Here is a 17,083-nt window from a genome sequence, read left to right as displayed (position 1 = left end):
AGGTGTGAACCGCGACCCCTAGGTCATACGCAGTATTGTAAACCAATGCTACCTCAATTAAAAGTGATCTACCAAAAACAAAAGAAATTAATAAAAAACAAAAATTTTTAAATAAGTTTTAGATGGCTTAGTTTAAGAACAACATTCAAAATTCTGCCTGTAGTAGTTCTAATTTGGATACATTTTTTTGAGTGTTTGGATTACCATCATCTGAGAACTCTCCAGAACATTAAACAGAAAAGCAATGGCTTGCTTTCTTCTACACTACACCTGCCCTTCCATCAAAACCAAACCCCCAAATGAGAGGGGCCACAACCACCTCCTCACCTGTGATCCTGCTTGGCCAAGGACCAATCGTAGAAAAATCCAAATATCTGGTTTTTCCACTTCTGCACTTCAGACTAAAGAGCACTATTTGTGAAATGCAATCAGACAACTTAAGTGCCAACAGATATTCATGGAATTTGGCCTCAGCTGGACTCTCCAAGCTGCTCCCCAGTTCAGCTGCAATCCCCGTTACCCACGCAGCTCTATTTACTCTTCCCACCTTGCCTGTCACCTCTTCCCTCACATGAGGGGCTCGACATCGGCTCCAAGGAAATGGACACCGCGGCTGGCGACTCCTCGACAGCCTGGCCTCTGGGGCCCTGACAAGTGTATCTGTGTCCAGTCTCCTCCCATCAGTTCCTCCTTGTAGGTCCTCCGGATGGCCTCTCCTCATGCAAATCCCGCACATCACACCCCGGCTAAAATCCTTGCGTGACTCATACCTTCACAATAAAACAACAGCTCCTCAGCTTGACATTTAAGATCCTGCTAGATGTTGTTCAGTCTCTGTCCTCCGGGCCTCCTCCGTGAGCCTCCCAGCCAGGCTGACCCCCTGGAGTCTCCGGACCCCTGGGGCAGGGCCTCCGCTGAGGGCCTTCCCCACCTCCCCGGCCCAGACCCTGACTCAGCTCCACCATCACTCACACTTCTTGCTTCCCGTGTGTCTCAGGGAACTGTGGGATTCTTGAAGGCAAGAAGGAATCTTAATCCTCTAACCAGATGCCCATGTTGAGGCATGGAACCTTCCATGTGGCTTGTTGATGTGAGAGGAAGAGAGTGACTCAATGAACAATGCGCTGAGAGGCTTGTGGTCTTGGGCCGGAGACTCAAATTCAGTGTCGAATAAACCAAATGGGATGTCAGGATCGCCTGGGGAGTTTTTAAAAACACAAAAATCTGGGCCTTGTTCCAAACCAAGAATCAGCATACTCGAAGCCATGATGTGTGTCTGCTTAACAATCTGGGTGATTCTGCAGGAAGAGCCAACCCGACGCCCGTCTGCAGTGCCGTGGAGGGAGCTTTGTCGCCACAGAACATCCCGGCGGGGTGCTGGGGCTGAGGCGCCGGGACAACCACTCAGCCCACCGCGCGCAAAGCCTGGGCATCAGGCCCCGGACTCCCCACAAGCCCACGTTTAGCTTTCTCCAGCTCACCTGGCGCACCTTCCAGACTCTCCATTAGGGCTCAAACAACCTACTGGTAAGGGCTCATTTCTTTACCTCTCACGGCACCGCCTCAACAGGCTGACGCAAACAGAAGCAGCATTCGAGTCATCAGAAGTTGCTTCTCCCTGTCCTGAAGTAAGCGGTACTCAAATAAAAATACAAAGTACAAGGGGGCTAGGTGGCCTCGTCTCCACCTTTACATGCTACTAACCAAGACACTGCGGTCTTCTCAGAAGGAAAGTTTTCAACACGCAGCCTGTTTCTCTGGGCAGCAATGACCATACAGAGATAACTTCCCTGCAGCTTCCCACAGACAGATGATCCAGGGCAGAGAGGCGCTTTGACTATCTGCCCTTCCTGAAACACGTGACTCGCACCCCTGAGGGGCTAGTATCAAGATAAGGAAGGAAAGAGCTAGTGTTGGTGAGGTACGGAGAATGTGCAACTCTATGCACTGTTGGTGAGAACGTGAAGGCCACAAGAGCCGTGGAAGATGGTACAGAGGTTCCTCAAAAAAGTAAGCCTACATTTACCAGGCCACCCAGCAAGTCACTTCTGGGTAAATATCTGGAGGAATGGGAAGCAGGGGCTCAAACTGCTATTATTTGCACTGCTGTGTTCCTAGCAGTATTATTCACAACAGTGAAAAGGTGGAAACACTCCAAGTGTCCATCAGTAAGTGAATGGACAAGCAAAAAGCGGGATACATCTACAGTGGAATATTATACAGCCTTAAAAAGTAATGAGATCCTGATGTGCTCCCACATGGTGAACCTTGAAAACGTCGTGCCAAGTGAAAGAAGCCGGTCTCCAAAAGATAAATATTACATGACTCCACTTATATGGGGCCCTGAGAGTAAGCAGTCAAATTCACAGAGATGGAAAGCAGGAGAGAGGCCACCCAGGGCTGAAGGAGGGGAAAGTGGGGAGCTAGAGCTTAATGGGAACCAAGATTCAGTTTTGCAGGATGAAAGGGCATGTGGATAGTTGTCAGTGAGGGCAGCACAGGAACAGGAATGCATTTAATGGCACTGAACTGTACAATTAAAAATGATTGGGACAGTCAACTTTATGTTATGTGTCTCATACCACAATTATCTTTAAAAGGTAAAAAAAAAAAAAAAACCTAAGAATGAGTCTGTATAGTTAAATATTTACCCCCAAGGAGCAAACTATTCATCTTTCAAAACAACAGGATGGTGAATTTGTGGAATGTCTTCTACTTCCAAAGAAGGTAATTTCTGTAGGTTTAATTTACCGCATATTGCTAAACTCTTTTCTTTAAAAATGTAGTTTACTAATCAGATCTCTCTCAGCAAATCATTTGAAAGAGGAACGCAACAAGAAGTTAATACAACAGATATGCAAATATTAAGAAATTCTAATCTTAGGAAACTGAATACAAGTGAATTTGACCTTTTTTCATTCTGGGAGCTCATCTATTTTAGTGCACTGGTCCTGAAGTTAAAAATACAGACAAACTCTAAATCACATTTTGTAATTTAAGAGCTGACAACTTTGTGTTATATTTATTTAGGATATTTAAATCTAGTATATAGAAAACTCAAGTGTTCGTTAGCGAGTCATAAAACAGAGGAAGACGCTGAGAAGAGATATAATTTTAAACTATTATATATGGTCTCAAAGCTATTTAAGTGTTTTTGAAAATACACTGCAAATCATAGAGCTTTGGGACGATTCTTAAATAATTCTGAAGAACACGAGTTTGCTTTGTCTGTGGTACATGAATGTTCTACATGCCAAGAAGTCTACGCTGTTAGATTTTGCAAGCCCTTCTGCTGGCAGAAGGACGAAGTGAAGATGATGCTTTCCTGCCACTCACAGTCAGGATGTTGCCATGGGTAACTGAACCCATCCTCCGTGACCACTGAAAAACTTGGAGAAACCATGAAGGATTTTCTCAGAGATCCTCCTGCGGAGAATCGCAAGGACATTTTCTTCTTTCTTCCCCCCAGATGGAGATTTTATAATACAAATCTGATGTACTGGAAACCAGTGGACTGTTTTTTATCAAAGATACAGCCCTTTTACCAACTTTTACCATCTGTACTTTTTCTAATTACATTCACCAAGCTTCGTACTTGATGAATTTCTTGATTACCTAAAACTCAATCCTATCTCGTGCCATTCAGACCTTCGTAACTTCTCCTCTTTGCCCTGATCCCGTTGTTTTCTATGACGGTGCCAGGACTGTCACATTATTCCATTATTTGGATCCAGGCTTACTGTTATCCTCAGAATAATATTCAGTCTAAACTCTTACAACAACAGATGGCGACCGCTAGAAGACACGAAAGCTAGAATTTCCTCAGCGATCTTACAGAACGAAGAAAATAAAGAACAGGAGAAAATGAGATGCAGAAGAAAAACATTTACAAATGAGTGAAATTATATTCATGGGGGGGAATCTTTCATTGGAAGTTTCATATTTTGTTGTCAGACACTTTGGTGCCCCTCAAGTTAAAACCTACGAATGGTGAAGCCCCATGCTTCCTCTCCTTCGAGAAGGAGGGATGCTCCCTGTGGGAAGGACATTTCATGCCAACAGAGGAACACGAAATAGAAGGATGAAGAAATCCAGTCCAAGGTGTCTGGCAAGAGGAAAGTGAAAACAGCAGTAGCCCCTCCCTCCCACAATTTTAGGAGACCCCGCTGTCCTTTGGGGGAGGCAAGGTAACTCTTAGAAGAGCTCCGGCTGGCAGAGGGGAGGTTTTTTTCTGATGGCATACACAAATATTTGAGGTTAGACTCATTCACAGACGCAGAGAACTCTGAAGTCTATCCTCAGTATAGCACAGGCCTCTCCAGCAGGGTCCCTGGAGTAAATGCAAGATGAACCCCTGGGGAGGTGAAAGGAAACACAAAGAAGTCCTTCGTGCACAGGGAACACAAGACTAAGGTCGAATATATACAGGAGTTAAAGCCCATGTAGGACTATGGCCTGTACATGTATAAAGCCTCAATTTTATCATCGGTGCTGCTGACAGTGGGAATTAGTGGCTGCCTCCCAGGACTAACAAGGCCATTCTGAGGCACTGGCTGGTACTAAGCACGTGACCAATAAATGGGGTCCCCTTCCTTGGAGGGAGAAGGAATTGTCTTATTGTCTACATTTCAGGGTGCGCAGGAATGATGAAAAGTTAAAGAAAGTACCTCAGGAACTCTGTTATCTTTTTAGGAAGCAAGTTCTCCGACAGAGAGGAAGCCCGAGCTGGTGTCCCAGGCCCTCTGACCTCTGACGCCCCGTGAGAAGCTGGCCCTAAACCTTCCAGGCCCTGACAATACAGCGCTGCATAACCACTAACCACACCCGCATGGACCCAGCCCACGGACATTAGCCCCTGGAGAGAAAGCACTTTCACGTCTCTGGCTGTGGGTGACAATAGAAACTTCCGTTTCCGACTCCCAGACCCAGGATGCCGCACCGCTACTTGTTTTGCCTTTGGCATCCCAAACAAATGTTCTTTGAATTTCTCCATGTGTTAAAATCACCCACATTAAACAAGGGACGACATATGGGAACACAAGATCTACACTCTTCAAAAACGACGCTTTGACCCACAAAAGCCAACGTTTTTGTCATATTTAGAGTCATAATTAGAGGTTTCTGAAGTTCATCTGCTCGGCCAGCGCCTATAAAGTCAGCCGCCAAATACCCTTTAGGTTCTCCTTAAAGGAAGAGAGCACTGGGGGGGAAGGCGAAGAGATGCAAAAGAATAGCTAGATAGGAAGCTCAGAAGCAGACACAGCAAAAGCAGGAGGCTTTGAACTCCCAGATCCTGGCTGGCCAAGCTCACTTGCCTGCCTGGAAAGTGAGCTGAGGCGGAGCTGGTGGCAGCTTTGAAAGCTGCAGAGGACGGGAAACCCTTTCTCCTCCCCCATCCCAGGCTGTCAACTCAGGGCCCAAATCTTGCTGCCGAACCATCTGCTCTTAGGAATGCTGCTGAAATATTAACACGTGCAAAAAGTGGACCCCAAATGATGCCACCCCCTCTACCTCCTACACAATCCTCTGGACCGTCTCCCCGGCAATCCATGGGACCCTGACTACTTTTTGAAGGTCAGCAAAGGAGGTAATGCACTTGGTTTGGAGGAGAGAGGTCCCTGCGTTTCACCATCCTTGACCTTGAAGGATTACCTTCGCCCCTAGCATTCCTTTCCCAAGTGGGGTGTCTCTGATACTCATATTTACTGCAGATACAAACAGGTACACACAGCTCAACCCTCAGCTCCAGAGAGGGTTTTCTTTGCCTTCAGATGAAAAGTTAAAATAAGTACTAAGATGAAATTGCGTCTGATTATATGCAGCACCATAGCCCTCATTTTGGGGAAAACCAAATTCTCCTAGATTTACCAGAATATCAACTCTACAACCATGCTGGGCCATTTTTCCCAAGACAAAAATTCTAGGACAAGTGAGCTCGCTTAAGTAAATGAATAATTATGTAGATTTCCTAGAAGATCACACACCAAAATCAATCAGAAATGGAATATCAGATTTCTAATTAAATGAGTACCCTGTATAAAAATCAGGTGTGAAGCTATTTTTAATTCTACTTGACCCCTGCACAAGTCATCTGTGGTCTCCCTTCCTGCCTCCTGGGGAATAAGACATTTCAGAGTGTGTCAATTCCATATAGGTAAGTCCCAAAAGAAGTAATAATCCAGTAACAAAAATGTATTTGTTCTTAGTGTGATTCAGACACTATGATAATTATTTGGCATGTATATGCTCATGTATTCCACACGACAACTACAAAGTACTATTTTATCCTCATTTTACAGATGAGAAACAGGAGATAAACTGGTTATATAAATTGCCAACCAAGCAGGCCAGCAGTGACGGCCAGAAGGCCAACACAAGACTAAGCCACAGCGCGCTGCTGTTAAATAAAGGCATTCTGTGACCCGAGCCTGTGGCCACTCTTACGAATGTGGAAAAAGTCATCTGACACTCACCATCCCATCATCCGGCTCTTTGGGACAAGCTCTCCTAGCCCAATTCAACATTTTAAAAGCATTTTCTAAAGTTTATCAACAGCTGCCCATTATCCACATAATAAATAACCAGTTTGTAAGAGTAGAGGGAAAATATCCGAATATTTCTCTCAACTAATTAAAGCCAATCAAAATGAAAATTCAAATGATTCACTAAGTTAAGGGGAAGCCCCACTCTATTTACAAAGTCCAGCACCTGATAGCAAATGATATTTTAAATCTGAGAAGTTGGATGGATTAAAAAAAATATATTGTTTTAGGATTTCACCAGAGATCTATGCTGGAATTTTTTTAAAAATCCAACAAGGCTTATTTATGGGTGACCCAGCCTGCTCTTGTGGGAGCAAGCGATCGAAGTTATGGGGGGCCGGGGCAGTGGGTGATGGTTCCAGATCACTGATACACCATAATCACCTCCAGAAGCCTCTTATCACCCACCTCTGGGGCAGCCACCTGAATGTGGCTAAAGAAAGATGTGAATCACAAGGGTCAGAGACTTTGCTGGAGCTCTCGGGAATGTCAGCAAGACAAGGGAACCCCGAGCTAAGCATTTCAGCTCCCACTGCAAACCCACTTCGTACCTGGCACTTGCATACGCCGTGTTCTCAAAGCAGTCTAGGAGGATCAGACAAGAAAATGTGCAGATAATTTCTGAGGTGTACAAAGGAGCAGCTCCAGCAGCTCACCCTCTGCCAGAGGCTTTCCTCCAGCAGCTAACCTCAGCTGGATGCTAACTATTAAGGGGTAGCTGGATGCAAGATGGGAGAATTTGGATGTTACTAGGAAGAGGAACCAAAGGACCTTGGAAACTTGTTGCAAAGCAAAACTCAACCAAGCTTCTTTGGGTCATTTACATGCAATTTACCCTTCACACCAGTATACCTGGAAGTGATAGCGTAAGAGAAACCAAGCTGGCTCTTTTAATAATACTAGTGACATGTTACATACTTCCTACATGCCAAACCCGGTTCTGCTCATTAATTCACATAATTCACCCAAAACCCACAACTTAATGTTCCTCTAGCTACTATTAGAGGAACAACTCTCTCCTGACTCCAACGACATCTCCATGATGAAGTGCCGCAGGCACTAAGTATGCAGCTCCCAGCATGCCATGAACCTGACTTCCTGCGTGGGGTTCGCTAGGCACAAGGGGTGGAGTGAAGCAACCATGACTAGCTTGTAACTGAGCACATATATGCTCACATATGTAACTGAGCACATATGTGCTTTTCTGGCTTCAACTTGTACCCTGGTATTGCTGGAAGAAGACACAGGGAGGAGAGACGTGTGTGGAAGATGCTCCTGGTCTTTGGCAGAGACAATGGCAGCCATTATTGTGAAGTGGTATTTTTTTTTTCATCTTGAGTCCCTCTCTCTATCCTGACTCTCTGGGACCTGCCTGATCCCTTAAGGTGCCTTGCCAGAAGGTATCAGACTTGTGATAAGCTATCAGGCTTCAGCAGCCCTGTTTCAGAAAGACCCTGTGTGACTGGGCATTTGCCCATGAGGAGATGGGTCATTTTTGAAATTTTACAGGGAAACTATTATTTGAAGTCCCTTCTCTCTCTCCAGACCAATTCTATTAAAAATCTATCACAATAAGAATGTTTCCTTTGCCTTTGTGCTCACAGATGGTTAAAATCCTTATTAGAGCATGCACCTTTTAACAGATTGGGGCCTCTGGGGACCCCTCAGTCACCTGCTAGCAGGACTATTATTATGCCCATTTGCAGGGAAGGAAACTGAGAAAACGTAGTTTATCCGAGTTTATCGAACTAGTGATGGGTCGACCCCACTGCCCCTGAGTGCCATCTTGCTACCCCACCACCACCATCCCAGGGGGAAAGCCTCACCGCCTCCCCCCACTACTTGGCCCTAGGAGCCCCAGATTCAAAGTCTGGGGGTGTGTGCAATTGGTGAATGTTAGGTCACATGCCCAGCTCTGGATGTCAGGCAAGCCAGGAAAGAAATTCCATGACAAGGTCGGGGTCTACAAAGAGAAACAAGAGCTCTGCTCCCGCCACGCTTCATAATGCAAAAGTGTCAGTTCCCAGTTCCCAGCACTGCTGAGACAAGCACCAAAAGGGCCGGCTTAAAAGAAGAGCCAATTTGCATGAAAAAATGCTCATCATCACTTATCAGGAAAATGCAAATCAAAACCACACTGAGCGATCACCTCACACCTGTGAGAACAGGGCAGTCTGGAAAAAAAAAAAAAAAAAGAGCCAGAAACAACAAGTGTTGGTGAAGATGTGGAGAAAAGGAACCAACAGGAACACTGTTGGTGGTGGACGCGGGGCTATGACATTCACCTGAAGGGATGTGAACCTGCACCCCCTTAAACCACGTATCGTGTTGGAAACCAATGTTATAATACAGTCAACTGACCAACCAGTCAGTCAGCAAAGACAAGAGCCATTTATTCTCTCACAGGTCTGGAGCCAGAAGTCTCACACCCAGGTGTGAGTAGGATTGTTTACCTCTGGAGGGTCTGAGAGAGAACCCACTTCTGCCTTTCTCCTGCCTCCTGACGGTCACCAGGAACCCTTGGCCTTCTTTGGCTCATAGACACATGAGTCTCTGTCTCTGTCTTCACACGGCCTGACCCCTGTGTGTCTGCGTCCCTTTTCTTCTTAGAAGGACATCAGCCATATTGGATTTAGAACCCACCATACTCCACCTGACCCCATTTTAACTTAATTACATCTGCAAAGACCCCATCTCCAATAAGGGCGTATTTGCAGGTGACAGGAGTGAGGGCATGCACAGATCTCCTTGGGGAGACATTCATCCCCTAACAGTGGGGAATAACAGACCTGGGAGGGGAAGCAAGACAGCCAAAAACTTCACCAAGATCCATGGTACCTCTCTCACTATGGGGGCCTCCATTTCATTTAATAATGAAATCATTTCAAAGCAAAAGCTGGAGATGCCAAAAGCAGTCTAGCTGTTCTCTTAGGGGCATCAAGCAGACAGGCACGTGCAGAAAGGGTGAGGGGGTATGTTAGTCGCAAAGTAAGACGGTTCCTCCCTCTAAAACTATGGCCATCAGGAAAACGGGGCCAGGCACAAGGCTGCCACCCTGGTGCCCACAGGCATCTGCCAAATAGCTCTCTTTTCATCTTCAAAAAGAGAAAACTTGGCCTAGAGGGGCCATTGTGGATTTAAGTAAGAAGATAAATGGAAATTTTTAACTGCGTGTGTGAGTTACCTAAGCTGTAATTTTTCAACTGAATGGGTATATGACAGGCGTTTGAAGTGCACGTTATTTACATCACTGCTCTGGCCTTTTGTGCTGCCACTTGCATGTTTTCTTTTCAAACCTGACTCTCGATCTCGAAAGCATGTCCATCCCCTTCATGAACCACCAACATCCTCGCTTCTGAATAAATGAAAACACGAATGAGTCAAACCCAAGAATTGAAAAAGCACGTTACTGTAAGGAACAGGAGAGCAGATGATCTCCCAGCAGTCCCAACTCTGATTCAGAAACCCAAGGAGGAGTCAAAGTTAGGGGCATCAAGTCACCCTCCATCTGCTGGAAATGAAAATAGACGTTTCTGGTGCCCTCCAGAGAGCAGAGCATAAAACCTAAGAAGCTAAGCTACTGTCGTGTCTGAAACTGCCAGTGGGTGAGCTCCAGACTGTGCCCGCTGCCCCTGTTGTCCACGAGTGTGTGCACAGAGCGCTGCTGGGACAGCGACCGTGATGTGCAAACGGCCCTCGCAGGCGCTCCGCCGCACCCCGGCTCCCGGCCACACACCTGCGTCCTCCCAACGACATCTCTGACCCACCTTTTCTCTCCTGTGCGGTCAGTCCTAAGGAACCTCTGTTCTCACAAGCTCCTCGGTTGTCACGGAGAACAGAGACTCCTGTCCTTACTCCTTCCCGGGCTGCACAGAATTTCCAGCCAGTGTCATAAACACCCCCAGGTACCCGGGTTCATTTCAGATGGTACCTACTTGAGTATTTTTATTGAAAGAGTTAATATTCACTCTAAGGGGATTAGAAAAATACAAATTCAAGTGAAAATTTCACAGGTTAAGAAAATAAAATTTTCTTTTGAATTCCTTCAAATAAAAAAGGTCAAAGTGAAAAATCTGGTTGAATAAATAACAGCCCAGGTGGTTTATGAGTCTGTGCTAGGAAGTGCTAGGAAGTCATGAAGGTGGGTTGTGAACCCCTACTCGAGGGGTCCCTCCTCATGTTCTGGGTCGCCCTGTCACCCATCCGACCTCCTCCCTGCCAGTTCCCCAGCCCGGACCTCAGCCCTTCCTCTCACTGCAAACCGCTGCCAGACAGGTCTTCCTAAAATGCTCCTTTCACCATTTCACTCACCACACTCACCTGCACCATCAACTCTAAATTCCACCAACATTTCAAGATCTCACCTGGCTGAGCCACACAGCTGCTAGGTACACCCCAAAGTGACAGCAAGGCCAACATCACACAGATTCAGAGCTGATGCTTCAGCTTCCATCCTCTCCCTCACTCCCCTCAGATGCCACCCAGCCCTTCCAGGCCCAAGCACATCTCCTTCCAGTGGCCTTCTCTACTTGACATGCTTCTTCCCTCTGAGCCCCTAGCAACTTAGACCAAGCCCGTCCACCCCTACATGGCCAGAATGCGCCCTGTTATTTCCTGCGCTCTGAGGGTCAGCTCGCGGTCCTGGACGAGCAGAAAGTTCCTTTTCCCGTAGATGCAGACAACCAGACCATAGAGACAGCCCAGAGCTGAAACAGGACAACTCACACAAGAGGCCAAGACATCGCTTCATCCAAACTTTTTATGAGAAGTCCTCTTTTCCTCATGCACGCAATAAACACGGCTGCATACTTGACAGGGGCCAAGTTCTGTGGTTGTTGCCAAAATGGAGATGGGAACAAAACAGGGCCCAGGGCCTCCCTGGTGGCGCAAGGGGTTAAGCACCGCACTATGAAGCAACCCGCAGCCTCTGCAGCATGAGTTTGATCCCGGGCCAGGGAGAAACCCAGGCGCAGCAGACCTCTATGACTCGCCCGCTGCTCCCCTCAGCAGTGTGTTTCAGTCAGTCTGCCTGTTCTGCTCCCCACTCTGTCTCTGGTGAATCCTCTCACCCCCCACACCTCTGGCCTGTACCCCAGCTCTTGTATGCATAAATAAATAGATCTTCAAAAAAAAAACAGGGCCCACCACTGAGGAAGGGCCTTGGGGGACAGGAGACACACATGCAGGTCACGACACGCCACGGGGCTGGGACTGTCGCACATGCACAACATCAGCGGGGAGGATTCGCTCTAGAAAGGACCTGGAGGAAGACGGAAAAGGTAGCGTGAGGGTGGGATCTGGAAGGCTTCCTGGGTCCCTCTGCTCTACAGAGGCCAAGCACATTGTCAGCGGTGTGATGAAAGCTGCAGAAGGCTCGGAACAGGGACCAGGCAGTGCTGCAGGGGAGCATCTAGGATGGGGGCACAGGGTGGTGGGGGGGGGGAAGGCCAGGGCGGTGGGGAGAAGGGGAGGGCGCCCAGGAAGTCTCGGCCTTCACCCACAGGCAGGAGAGACACTGGAGAGAGAAGCCACATGACCGGTTTTGCTTTAGAAGAGATTAAAAAACAAGACAAACCCAGCGCCCGCACCCCTCGCGGGGCCACGCAGACGATGAGCTGGACCGGTCGGGAGGTCCCTGCAGAAATCACTGTCAAGGAAGAGAAAAAAGTACAAACAATGGGGGGGGGTGCAGATTTTAGAAGTATTTAGGGGGTAGAAATTAATAGTATTTTCTGACCAACTGGCTTACACATTCCAATGTCAAATGAAAATAGTTTAGGGATTAACGACTCATGGAAAAGTTTATTATCTGCTTAAAAAATTACCCATGTCATTTCTTTGTTGTGGGGCGGTCGCCAGGGTCGGCGTGGCGCCGGGCACAGCCTATGTTCGCACGAACCCCCAGACCCTCTGCTTCACACCCGCTGGGCGGGCATCACGCCGTTGCTATGACGCGCTCCAAGCGCCTCTCCTGTCTGCAGGCCAGGACGGCACCCCACGCGCCAAGCTCCGGCCAGCCCTGGCTCCCCGCCGCCCCGCACGGGGCACCGGCAGCCTCCGATCAAGGCCAGGCCGGGGTCTGAACTGTCCGAGGCCTCCGGGGATTCCCAGTTTAAGTCAGAATAGCTCTGAGGGTGCAAAGACGCTCAGGTTTTTAGACAATACGCTCATGTTCCTTCTTTGCCAAATAAAAACGTTCACAAGAGTGGGAAAGAGATTGAAATACCAAGAGAGGCGACCTTTCATAAGCACATTCGTGTTCTCCCGGGAAATAAAGAATAAAGTCATTCACCACCCAGTGCAATATCCCGCACTTCCCCTTGCGTGATGAAAGGTGTCCACACAGGTAGTTTCAAATTAAAACACGGTTGGCGCCGCCAAGCAGGACACCGGTCTCTGCAAAGAGGGGAGAGGAGGCAACAGGGTGCTGTGTATTAAAATTTGCATGATTAAAACTTGCCAGGCCTCATCTGTCAGCTCCTCCACCTGTGACTCTGGTGGCGAGAGCCTTCACCTGGGGCGCAGACTCCCGAGCTCATGTCACAGATGACGGGACACAGCACTGCCACGCAAGCCCTCTTCCCACGGCCTGAGTGCACGGGCACGAAGCCAATAAGCTGAGAGGGCAAGGGCTTTTCTCTAACAATTTCTGCTCAGAGATCCTGAGATCACTCGTTACAAAGCTGCTATGGTGCCCGGATCTGTCATGGAAGCGCCGACCACAGCCCACAGACCAGCCCACAGACCAGCCCACAGACCAGCTACAGACCAGCCTACAGATCAGATTACAGACCAGCCTACAGACCAGCTACAGACAAGCCTACAGACCAGCCTACAGACCAGCTTTACAGACCAGCTACAGACCAGCCCACAGACCAGCTACAGACCAGGCCACAGACCAGCCACAGACCAGCTACAGACCAGGCCACAGACCAGGCCACAGACCAGCTACAGACCAGCCCACAGACCAGGCCACAGACCAGCCCACACACCAGCCCACACACCAGTCCACAGACCAGCTACAGACCAGCCCACACACCAGCCCACACACCAGCCTTATAGACCAGCTACAGACAAGCCTACAGACCAGCCCACAGACCAGCCCAAAGACCAGCCTTACAGACCAGCCTTACAGACCAGCCCACAGACCAGCCTACAGACCAGCCCACAGACCAGCCCACAGACCAGCCTTACAGACCAGCCCACAAACCAGCCTTACAGACCAGCCTTACAGACCAGCCCACAGACCAGCCTACAGACCAGCCCACAGACCAGCCCACAGACCAGCCCACAGACCAGCCTTACAGACCAGCCCACAGACCAGCCCCCAGACCAGCCTACAGACCAGCCTACAGACAGGAAGGGTCATGTTACTTACCAGAAACACAGCTGGTTTCTGGCCGACCCAGATTAGAACCTCGAGTGTCCACCCCGCACTCCCAGAAAACTCTCAAGTTTCTTAAAATAACAGAACACAGGGAACTGGGACACATAATCAACTGTGGCCCAGAATCAGTTTCTATGAAATGAAAACTAATAAACCAATCAAGGCAGCGTGCTGGGCATTCCTTCCCGCTGATTCTATTAGTCCCATCACCTGACAAAACTGACGGAAATTTTCTTCAGCTGTCACTTGGGGGCTGTGTGATCTTTCTTTGCACATCCTATAAAGCGGTGGTATTGAAAATGTCTGTGTCATGGTCCTTTAGGATGACAAGCGTCCAATCAAAAGTACGGTGACTTTAGGGGTGTCTCCTTTGCAAGCAACACCTTTTAGGAACCTGCCCGATGGAACCTTGACAGTGAAAAAGTGACTTTCGGATGGTGCTGAACAGGACGCCCCAGGCTTGGTGGTGTTCCATGAGGAACATGACTCGGCCCCGGGACAGAGAGAGAGGAGAGGGAGGGAAACGAAGAGATGGCAGCTGCAACGGAGAAGGCTCCAAGAGCTTCGTCAGCTTAGGGTCGTGGGGCCTTGAAAGTCGCTGCATGGAGGCCTGGTGTCCTAAGCAAAGCCCATGCAGGCGCTTTGCCTCCGTGGCGAGCTCCCCTTTTATCTTCAGTTAATTCATATCATCATTCCTAGTTTTAGAAAATGGGGAAGAAGGAAGCTACATCCATCCGACCTCACCTCTTTCCCTCTTCAGATGATGCATGCACATTTTATGATTCACTCTGATTTGTACAAAAGGCAAGATGTTACCCCGGGAAATTAATATTCAAGACGAACCAATGAACTCGCGGCCCATACATGTGTGCCGGTGGCCAGGAGGGGGTGAGACTGAGGATTATTTTAGTGGTGGTAGCTCGGGGGGTGGGGGGGCTTCACCAGTCACGTCAGGGGCGACTGGCGGATATAAAGTGCAGACCTGACCTCTGTGTGCCTGGAGGAGGGACCCCCCAGCTAAATGCCAAGCCTGTGGCTGTTTCAGTGTGTCTATGACTTCTCAGTGGAGCACAGACAGCCTGAGGTGCCATCTCTGTATAAAGTCAGCAGGGAAAGCTACCGCTCTGCCTGAACAACCAGAGTTAAATGTGTCAGACAGACGCCGGCGTGGGAGTAAGCAAGGCCAGAAGGACAGCTGTTAAGATTCCAACGTGCTCTCCTGTCCCAAAGTTTTTTGAAAAAGTGATTTCACCCCATATTTTTAGGACTGTTTCTTGGGGATGGATTTCTAAAAAGTTTCAACTGAAGATACCTGAAGCCCCTAGAAGGCTTTCTTGTCCTTTGAACCAACAGCAAAATCTCTGGACTGACAATGACATCTAACAACACTTCACGGTGTTAGATGCCCAACAACCAAATGTGGGCCGTCTCCCGTGCTTCTAGATTGTTTTTCTTTCTGTTCCACTTAATGTGACAAAAGCTGTTTGTCTCCAGTGACTAACTTGATGTAAGGGGATTTCCTTTATTTTTCTTAAGAGGAAGGGAACTTCTTGTCAATGATCTCCAAGTTTCCATAGACTATTCCTATCCATACTCATATTTGGAAAGGAAATAGGTAAGATAGCCCCAACGCCCCCAAATGAGAGTCTACCTTCTCCCAATGTCCACTGCACTTGTTTCAATATTTGCTATTTCCTTCCATTTGCACTAACACCTTTGTTTTGCATGCAGGAGCTAACATTTGAATTAAAGAACTAACAGCCCTTCTTCCCTGGACAGACCCTTACCACATGTCCCATGAGCATCTAGCGAAGCACTTTGCTCTGACTCTTCTTCCCACACCTTGTGGGTTTCTTTTCTCAATAGGAACCTAACATCTAATCTGTTTGAGAAAACTACCACCCAGAAACAGGTTACCCATAACTATGGTCCTTACCATTTGCAGGTCAAGAAGCAAAATAAAAGATTCAAATTAAATAAAAGCTTCTTCTCCAAGCCCTCAAAAGTGCCTGCAGCACTGGCAAGAGCAGAGAAGTTTTTTGTTTGGTTTGGGTTTTTTTTTGTTTTTGTTTTTTTTTTTTGCAAAGAATGAAAATGTGAGTGTAATGAAGCTGTGTCAAGGCAGATAAAAATAGATTCATGGGTATGTGTCTGAAATTATTAAAGAGCCTTGCAGGTTTGTGGAAGAACTGTAGTCGCCAGCTCTCCTATAGATACTCACACTTGTTATCAGGACTGGTTGCTTAAGGGGGGGCAGGGGGTGCAGACAACAGGGGATCTACTCAGAGAGGAAGGAAGACATTCAACCCCTGTGCTCTATGAACCCTGGGATTATCTGAACACCCGTGCAGACAGGGGTTTATGCACATATGTGTTTTGAGGTTAGGTTGTGTTTTCCGTGTATTTCCAAATACACTGTCACGGGTCTGAAGAGTCCAGCAACCACAGCTGTGAGTGACTTGACTCCTCAAGTATAAACTGAACTTGGTACTTCCTTGACAAATTTGGCTTTCCACGAAAGAGAAAAGCAAGGGAGCCTTCCTGCCAAAACAGTCAAACATCCTTATGTCACCAGATTTTGCAATAAAAAGATGGTTATTTTATTTCGGTTTTACATTCGTGGAAATGTGGTCACGAGACATTCTTAAAGCCTGAGACACTGGCCCCGGTTTGAAAAAATACTTGTTGTTTTTGGAGAAAGATAGCAAGGCTGCAAAACATGAAGTAGCAACCGCAAGCTCAAAGCAATCTTCCCAGTTAAGACGGGGCTTAGAATGATCTAAGTCTGATGTGTGGTTTCAAATAGAATCAGTTCTTCCATTACCTGGAGTTGAGCAGAGAGTTCATTCTTGCAGAATGAAAAGCAAGTAAACACACACTGGTGCCCGCACACCACTCCAGGCAAGTGGTCACTAACAGAGGAGGAGGGAGCCAGCCCCGGGATCTTCCTCCTCTGGCATCTCCTCCAGGATTTCATCCTGGAGTCACCGCCCGGGCCCCCCCGGCCTATTTCCAGAGGGACCCGGCTCCTTTGGAAACGCTTTCTGCAGGCTGCATCCGGACAGGCAGCCCTCTCCAAGCCTTCCCTTCACCGCTCTGTGTGTCCTTCCTGTCCGACATGCACACACGCCCTGCAGCCTCGTTCTTTCCATAG

The 17,083-nt window shown here is 47.9% G+C and overlaps 1 protein-coding gene across 2 annotated transcripts in view; it reads right to left on the bottom strand.

Moving 5' to 3' along the window:
* The window catches only part of STOX2 (storkhead box 2), a 97,394-nt gene that overhangs the window by 79,476 nt on the left and 835 nt on the right, over positions 1-17,083 (bottom strand). The window lies entirely within an intron of this gene.

The sequence above is a fragment of the Talpa occidentalis genome, unplaced genomic scaffold, assembly GCF_014898055.3.
Source record: "Talpa occidentalis isolate TD23 unplaced genomic scaffold, MPIMG_talOcc4v2.1 talOcc4.4, whole genome shotgun sequence".
Taxonomy (NCBI): Eukaryota; Metazoa; Chordata; class Mammalia; order Eulipotyphla; family Talpidae; genus Talpa; species Talpa occidentalis.
The sequence above is the reverse complement of the archived record's forward strand: the minus strand, read 5'-3'. Positions and strand labels throughout refer to the sequence as shown.